Here is a 9,348-nt window from a genome sequence, read left to right on the forward strand (position 1 = left end):
ACCTCCTCGACAGAGATGGGGTCCCACACCCGGCGTGCCAGCTCTCCATGGTCGGAGACCTCCCCCGCCCATCCCTCGACCTCAGCGGACGCCTCCGAAAAGACGCCTCGCCAAAAATCGATGAATGCGGGATCGCGATTGGGAGCCCGATTGGCCCCCTCTCGACGATCACCAAGGATTCGAGCCAAACACGCCTTGGGATCCTTCCGGTACAGCTCCTGCACCCGAGCGTACTCCCTTCTCCTCGCCGTGCGCCTGCTCACCGATGCGCCGTCGACATCTAGGTCGCTCTGATCCCCTCTGGTACTAACCCTTTTGACAGGGAAGACATCCCGAAGCCAGCCCAGCAACTGGCCCGAAACATCCTCCCCATCGCAAGCCCGTCTCGCGATGTCACAGAGACGGTCTCCCTGAAACCCGAGGCGCTGCCAGTCGACCCCTCCGACAAGGTCGGCGACAGCGCCCCTGATCGCCCCATCGAAAGCAGGGGGCTCGGGAGGGTTTTCCCGTTGAGGATCAGGCTGACGAGGCGCATCACCATCACGCAGTTCGGGGAGGTTTATTTGCGGCGCCTGCAGAAATCTCTGGACCAGTGCTTTGTAAGTCGCATCTCTGCGCTTACCTTTCACTGCTTCCAGAGTCCTACCCGGCATGCGCGGAACCAGAAACTGGTTCATAAACCTTACACCCCCTTGCTGGATGGCACCGGCCTCAAGCCTGGCCATCATGGCTGTCTCCTCGTCTGACCAGCGGGCATGAATGCGTTCGATGTCTATTGCGTTATTAGCCTCGTCTGGATGCGCCCTCCGTATATGCAACCCGCGGCCATTGGCGGTGGTAAACGACCGTGCACAATACGGGCATGGATTTTGGGCGGGCTCCCCATCGGCATTCCGACCAGCAGCAAATGCAGGAGCCCCGGCCTGGGGGCCGGGGGGAACTAGAGGATTATTCTTAGAAACCGAGCCTGCAATGTAAAAGCGGGCATAAGTGAGGGGAAGCTGCAAACCTCCCCTCACGCCCAGCCTTGTCCGTTAGCCGAACACCCCGCCGACTTGACCCAGCTGCGCAATCTCCGATGCGACGGAACAAACGACTCTTCATCCCCGTCTGCGGTTTCCCCCATCTCGTTTTACGGAGGTGGAGGACCTACAGACAGGACCCTCGCGGAAGGGGGTTCTAAGTCCCTCCGGTCGGGCGGGCGGGCCATCACGCCATGTTTCAGGACTTACATCAGAACCACACCACGATTCCAAGTCTCCGTCCGCCGCTCTTCAAGAGCGAGCTAGGTTCCATCAGCGATAGATGTCCGTTACCGGCGGGAACCACTAGGAGGTGGACATCGGCGTATCTACGACCCTACTACCTCGGACCAACGCCCGAGTGTTCGAGTCATAGTTACTCCCGCCGTTTACCCGCGCTTGCTTGAATTTCTTCACGTTGACATTCAGAGCACTGGGCAGAAATCACATTGCGTCAACACCCGCAGGGGCCATCGCAATGCTTTGTTTTAATTAGACAGTCGGATTCCCCCGGTCCGTGCCAGTTCTGAGCTGACCGTTGAATGGCGGCCGAAGAGGACTTCCGGACGCCCTGACGGGCGCACCCGGAGCCTCGCAGCAAGACGGTTCCGCGGGAGGCCTAGGCACGGGACCGAACTCGGATTCGACATTGACCGCCGAAACGGAACAACGCTTCACCTCGCACAGGCCCGGCACGTCAGCCGCGACCCGCTTCCTCGCCAAGCCCGACACGCCCCGATCCTCAGAGCCAATCCTTATCCCGAAGTTACGGATCCAATTTGCCGACTTCCCTTACCTACATTATTCTATCGACTAGAGGCTCTTCACCTTGGAGACCTGCTGCGGATATGGGTACGAACCGGCGCGACGCCTCGACGTGGCCCTCTCCCGGATTTTCAAGGTCCGAGGGGAAGATCCGGACACCGCCGCAACTGCGGTGCTCTTCGCGTTCCAAACCATATCTCCCTGCTAGAGGATTCCATGGAACTCGAACGCTCATGCAGAAAAGAAAACTCTTCCCGGATCTCCCGACGGCGTCTCCGGGTCCTTTTGGGTTGCCCCGACGAACTCTCTTGCGAGGGCCCGAATTATTAACGGTTCCGCTGCCGGGTTCCGGAATAGGAACCGGATTCCCTTTCGCCCAATGGGTGTGTGCTCGCTTCGTACGTTTACGTTCGAATTAAAAACGAACCAACGACATATCTACACCACATCAACATCGGCTTTCGCCTAGGGCTTAGGATCGACTGACTCGTGTGCAACGGCTGTTCACACGAAACCCTTCTCCACGTCAGTCCTCCAGGGCCTCGCTGGAGTATTTGCTACTACCACCAAGATCTGCACCGACGGCGGCTCCAGACGGCCTCACGGCCAGTCCTTCTGCGCTCACCGCCGCGACCCTCCTACTCGTCAGGGCTTCATGGCCGGTTAATTAAATAACCGACCGCACATGCCGCTGACGGCCGAGTATAAGCACGACGCTTCAGCGCCATCCATTTTCAGGGCTAGTAACTTCGGCAGGTGAGTTGTTACACACTCCTTGGCGGATTCCGACTTCCATGGCCACCGTCCTGATGTCTTAAGTTACCAACGCCTTTCATGGTATCCCATAAGCGTCGATTTAGGCGCTTTAACTCGGCGTTTGGTTCATCCCACAGCGCCAGTTCTGCTTACCAAAAATGGCCCACTTGGCACTCTGATTCGAGTCTCGCGGCTTCATATAAAGTTCGAGCAAGCCGGAGATCTCACCCATTTAAAGTTTGAGAATAGGTTGAGGCCGTTTCGACCCCAATGCCTCTAATCATTCGCTTTACCGGATGAAACTCGTAAGCGACGAGCGCCAGCTATCCTGAGGGAAACTTCGGAGGGAACCAGCTACTAGATGGTTCGATTAGTCTTTCGCCCCTATACCCAGTTCCGACGATCGATTTGCACGTCAGAATCGCTACGGACCTCCATCAGGGTTTCCCCTGACTTCGTCCTGACCAGGCATAGTTCACCATCTTTCGGGTCCCAGCGTGTACGCTCTTGGTGCGCCTCTTCTCGCAATGAGAATGAGACGCCCCGGGAGTGCGGGGCGACAGCCGTAACGGCCGCCCATCTTCCCTTAGTCCGTGCAAGACGAACTTTCACTTTCATTGCGCCTTTAGGTTTAGTCATGTCCCAATGACTCGCGCACATGCTAGACTCCTTGGTCCGTGTTTCAAGACGGGTCCTGAAAGTACCCAAAGCTATAGCGTCGCAGATCGGCGTTTCAACCGAGTCTGTCCGAGAACTCATTGGCGAACAGCCATTCGTAGACAGAACCGACACCAGGTGCGATTACCGTCATAAACGAACGCGCTTGCCAATGGTCGGACGCTAACTGTGTAGCGGCTCGGCGCCATATGCATACCTTCGAGCGAGTCGACCGGGAAACACCGCGGGTTCGTCCGAAACGGCGAACCGTTCGAACGGGCTCCACCGCGGGCCTTAGATCGACACCCAAAGGATCGCGACGTCCTACTGGGGGAGAAGTGCACGCGTTCGACTTCGGTTCGCATAAACAAAAGGCGCGAACGACGCGTACGCCGTTCGTCGCACGATCATTTAGCGCCGCTATCGAGTCACGCTGAATCTCCCCTTTCGACCTTTCGGGTTTCTCAGGTTTACCCCTGAACGGTTTCACGTACTATTGAACTCTCTCTTCAAAGTTCTTTTCAACTTTCCCTCACGGTACTTGTTCGCTATCGGTCTCGTGGTCATATTTAGCCTTAGATGGAGTTTACCACCCACTTAGGGCTGCACTCTCAAGCAACCCGACTCTGAGGAGAGATCCTCCCGTTATCGGCAACGGTCACTACGGGCCTGGCACCCTCTATGGGCTGTGGCCCCGTTCAAGATGGACTTGGACGCGTCGCACAATCTCGGGATGACGGATCCTCCCTAACACCACATTTCCCGGCGTCCGGTTTCGGCCGCGGGATTCGGTGCTGGGCTTTTTCCTGTTCGCTCGCCGCTACTAAGGAAATCCTAGTTAGTTTCTTTTCCTCCGCTTAATAATATGCTTAAATTCAGCGGGTAGTCTCACCTGCTCTGAGGTCGCAAATATAAATTTGCCTTTATTTTGTCAGACGATAATTACACGTATTCCGTTTATATGGCTGCCTCCAAACAATTTCAAACATCGATCTGACGTCGTTGCGAGAATGTTGTTGTTGTTAATTATAGTGCATAAAATATGCATATAAACAACTTTAACGTCTCGGACACGACGATCGCTTCGTTCGAAATTTAAGCGTTGTGGCTGCTTTTTAATATCGGACGTGCTACGTCTAAACCAACTTTCACCAACAAACTAATAAGAATGTCAGCCGCTATTGCGTTTTAGGATGCCGCGTTATTTTTTATATTGTTTTTATTGTTGTCTACGTTGCATAATATTTTATTATGACAACCGACAATCAATTAACAATTATAGTAACGCGTCATATTTGCACCCAACACGCTCCGACGTAATTGTCTACACAACATTGTGCGCTGTGTTTAAGACAAAAACCGAGCAGTCTTTGAAATTGACACGACCCTCAGCCAGGAGTGGTCCGGGAACAGTATATCCGAGGACCGCAATGTGCGTTCGAAATGTCGATGTTCATGTGTCCTGCAGTTCACAAGTTGACGCGCAATTAGCTGCGTTCTTCATCGACCCACGAGCCAAGTGATCCACCGTTCAGGGTAATCTTTTCAAACAAATTTAAAATATTATTACATAACGCACCGTTCCACATCGAAATCGTTTCATCATCACACAACAACAAAAATAACTACTTAAGGTTATTACAATTGTGATGTATATGTGAGAAACGGACCAATCGAAAGAAACGTTCGGCGTTATATTTTATAATATTTTATTTAATTAAAGTGGCATTTGTATCTACTTATCGAAAAGAGTATGCAGTTATAGTTTAAGTTTACATAAAGAATAACCCGATGATATTAACGTTTTATAAATACGTATATATATCTATTAGGTTTTTTTTCTCTATCAACTTTGTCTATAAAACTCTGCTCCTTTTGCGATAAGCATTATGTATATTTATTAAATAGAAAATATGTCGAAAAACCAGACGTTTTCTTCAAACAAACGCCACAGCTACAAACTTAATCACAACAATATTTACCAAACAATACAATTGTAGGGTGTTTTGTGTGATACGTCGTTTGGTGGGCATTCTAAGAACGTCCGTCGACATAAAAACGAATCAAAAGAAAAGCACAGGCAGTGCAAAACGTTCCTTCGTCAGTCGGGCGTATATCATTTAAAACCCACAGAATCTAAAAAAGTTAATAAATAAACTTTTTTATTTAGATTCCTACGGTTCGTCGCGTCGTTAAAGTAAATTATTACTTCGACGCATGCGGAACCCAGGTACCCGAAAACCGTAAGCCTAAGCGTTTTTTTCCAAACATCACTCTCTATCGATAAAGTAAATTGATTTTATGTATTTATAAATGTGCGTTTGTATGTATAGTAGTATAGTAGTAGTATATTTTGTTATTGGTTGTTTCGAGCTTTTTATTGTTATAAAACGTTTTTGTAGTCTTGTACATAAAGTACAGACGAATAGACAGCCCCTATTATTATTTATTAATAAACTCCAACCATTTACAAATTAAATTACAACTACAACATCTCTTTTACACATTAATTATACACCATCTTTATTTTCTTTTTTCCGAAGCGAATACGATGAAGAAAATACGCAAAGACTGGCTTACAAAATCGTAAGCCTAAGCGTTTATTTTTCAAACATCACTCACCATCGGTAAAGTAAAATGATGGTATGTATAAATGTGTGTTTGTATGTACAGTAGCGTAATAATTTTGTTGTTGGTTGTTTCGAGTTTATTTATTATTATGGTTTGTATGTATAAAGTTTTATTCGTGTACATAAAGTACGATCGTATTGGCAGACACCATTATTATTCATTCTTGTTTGTTATTATAAATAACTCCAACCATATACAAATACTACAACAACAACAACAACATCTCTTGCACATTAATTATACACCACCACTGTATTAGTACTTTTTTTCGAAGCGAATACGATGATGGAAATACGCTAAGACCGGCACTGCGAAAGCAATAATAAAACGTTAGCACATAACCATCTTTCGACAATATTGATTCGTGTTAATGTTCAAAAAAATTCTTCGAAAACGTCGTTTACGGCACGTTTACAATCGATTTATAAAATAAATCGAAAAACGTAACAACAGATCCGCTTAATGCAAGACGACCCGTTGTTGCTTTTCCGTTCGACGCATAATGAAGAATTTTGTATGAGAATTGATCATCATACGAATAGTGTATGTATGTGTGTGTTTTTTGTTGATCAGCACAGACAAAATGTGTGTATGTGTGACAACTAAACAACAACATTTACACGTTAATGATCCTTCCGCAGGTTCACCTACGGAAACCTTGTTACGACTTTTACTTCCTCTAAATGATCAAGTTTGGTCATCTTCCCAGCAACATCGGCAACGTCGAAACGCCACCGCGCACCGGTCCGAAGACCTCACTAAATCATTCAATCGGTAGTAGCGACGGGCGGTGTGTACAAAGGGCAGGGACGTAATCAACGCGAGCTTATGACTCGCGCTTACTGGGAATTCCTCGTTCATGGGGAACAATTGCAAGCCCCAATCCCTAGCACGAAGGAGGTTCAGCGGGTTACCCGGACCGCTCGGTCAGGGAGGACACGCTGATTCCTTCAGTGTAGCGCGCGTGCGGCCCAGAACATCTAAGGGCATCACAGACCTGTTATTGCTCAATCTCGTGCGGCTAGAAGCCGCCTGTCCCTCTAAGAAGAATTGTTTGTACGCCGACAGTAAAAACCGCACATAGAGACCGGGCGAACCCGGCTCCAGCGGGTATTTGGGATGTCGAAATACGCCTATTTAGCAGGCTAGAGTCTCGTTCGTTATCGGAATTAACCAGACAAATCGCTCCACCAACTAAGAACGGCCATGCACCACCACCCACCGAATCAAGAAAGAGCTCTCAATCTGTCAATCCTTCCGGTGTCCGGGCCTGGTGAGGTTTCCCGTGTTGAGTCAAATTAAGCCGCAGGCTCCACTCCTGGTGGTGCCCTTCCGTCAATTCCTTTAAGTTTCAGCTTTGCAACCATACTTCCCCCGGAACCCAAAAGCTTTGGTTTCCCGGAAGCTGCCCGCCGAGTCATCGGAGGAACGTCGGCGGATCGCTAGCTGGCATCGTTTATGGTTAGAACTAGGGCGGTATCTGATCGCCTTCGAACCTCTAACTTTCGTTCTTGATCAATGAAAGCGTTTTTGGCAAATGCTTTCGCTTCTGTCCGTCTTGCGACGATCCAAGAATTTCACCTCTAACGTCGCAATACGAATGCCCCCATCCGTTCCTATTAATCATTACCTCGGGGTTCCGAAAACCAACAAAATAGAACCGAGGTCCTATTCCATTATTCCATGCACACAGTATTCAGGCGAAGTTTTAGCCTGCTTTAAGCACTCTAATTTGTTCAAAGTAAACGTGCCGGCCCACCTCGACACTCAATGAAGAGCACCGCGGCGGGATTGAGTTGGGCCGCCCTCTCGAGCTAAGCCCACCGGCAGGACGTCCCGCGAAACGCCAGTTAACACCGCGAACGATGAACCGGCGGCGCGGGACACAAATTCGACTACGAGCTTTTTAACCGCAACAACTTTAATATACGCTATTGGAGCTGGAATTACCGCGGCTGCTGGCACCAGACTTGCCCTCCAATTGATCCTCGTTAAAGGGTTTAGAGTGTACTCATTCCGATTACGGGGCCTCGGATGAGTCCCGTATCGTTATTTTTCGTCACTACCTCCCCGTGCCGGGAGTGGGTAATTTGCGCGCCTGCTGCCTTCCTTGGATGTGGTAGCCGTTTCTCAGGCTCCCTCTCCGGAATCGAACCCTGATTCCCCGTTACCCGTTACAACCATGGTAGGCGCAGAACCTACCATCGACAGTTGATAAGGCAGACATTTGAAAGATGCGTCGCCGGTGCGAGACCGTGCGATCAGCGTAAAGTTATTCAGATTCACCAAGTTGTACGATGACGGCGAAACCGCCACCGATTGGTTTTGATCTAATAAAAGCGCTCCTTCCGTCTCCGGTCGGAGCTCTGTTTGCATGTATTAGCTCTAGAATTACCACAGTTATCCAAGTAAATGTGGGTACGATCTAAGGAACCATAACTGATTTAATGAGCCTTTCGCGGTTTCACCTTAATTTGGCTTGTACTGAGACATGCATGGCTTAATCTTTGAGACAAGCATATGACTACTGGCAGGATCAACCAGGGAACTGTGTTTTTGTGTTTTTTGAGACAGACGAGAGAATAAAATACTCATCATCATCGTTTATACAGATGAAGAATATGCGCGTTTGTGCGAAACAATCTAACATATAAGAAAGTAACGCCACGCTATTTCTTCTTTTCTTCGTACGATATAGTCGTTAAACACCACAACACATATATCGGTCAATAAAGGCATAATAATAATATTTATAATATTATTTTTTACCTTTGCCGATTTAAAAGTTCAAACATTCTCTTCACTCTTCGCAAGATTGAATGCGACGTGAATTTATGAAATTCTTTCGAATCCATAAACGTTACGAATATTATATAAATATTCTCGCTCGGATATTAGAGAGTTGACGCATTTATTATTTTTGTTTGTTTAAATCACAAACATTTGTTAGTTCAACAAAGTTTGATTGCATAAGGACCGCCAACGTAAGAGAATACGTTTTGCCGCATCCGCAATCTCGCTGTGGGGAACTGGGCGAGCCACAAAATCACAAAATAAAGCAATCTCGCAAGCAAAGCCCTATTCGAATTCGATAGCGGAAATGTGCGATAAACGTCGATAAATTGGAAGCAAATGCAGAACGTATACATAATCGGTCGTTTTGTCGTCGTCATTTATGATAAACTTCGACTAAACCGTTACACCGTTCATATCGCCTCACTCAACGCATCGACACACACCACTACCATACATATACCAGCGCGACACCGATCGAGGCAGCCGCTCGGTATTGGATATGCGCACCGCTCCACTGACATAGCTCCACAGGCGACGTCTACCGAAGCGCACAGCTCTATAACTATAAGGCATACACACAAAGGGGAGAAAATATTTTAAATATTGATAATATTAAAAAGTCATATTTTATATTTAAACCATTATAAAATTTAATTATAAAAACGTTTGTTTAAAAAAAAATTATTAATTAATAAAAACAAAATTATTCTAAGCGCCGTAC

The 9,348-nt window shown here is 47.9% G+C and overlaps 2 non-coding genes and 1 pseudogene across 2 annotated transcripts; all 3 read right to left on the reverse strand.

Annotated features, from left to right (window-relative positions):
• LOC135267458 (large subunit ribosomal RNA) overlaps positions 1-4,106 on the reverse strand; it is a 7,842-nt pseudogene extending 3,736 nt beyond the window's left edge.
• A 476-nt stretch (positions 4,107-4,582) lies between these two features.
• LOC135267434 (5.8S ribosomal RNA) lies at positions 4,583-4,739 on the reverse strand. Its single transcript, XR_010335865.1, has one exon. It is a non-coding gene; the product is annotated as a 5.8S ribosomal RNA (ribosomal RNA).
• A 1,716-nt stretch (positions 4,740-6,455) lies between these two features.
• LOC135267447 (small subunit ribosomal RNA) lies at positions 6,456-8,378 on the reverse strand. The gene has a single exon (XR_010335877.1). It is a non-coding gene; the product is annotated as a small subunit ribosomal RNA (ribosomal RNA).
• Positions 8,379-9,348: the final 970 nt, after the last annotated feature.

Source organism: Tribolium castaneum, unplaced genomic scaffold (assembly GCF_031307605.1).
Source record: "Tribolium castaneum strain GA2 unplaced genomic scaffold, icTriCast1.1 ptg000027l, whole genome shotgun sequence".
NCBI classification, from domain to species: Eukaryota; Metazoa; Arthropoda; class Insecta; order Coleoptera; family Tenebrionidae; genus Tribolium; species Tribolium castaneum.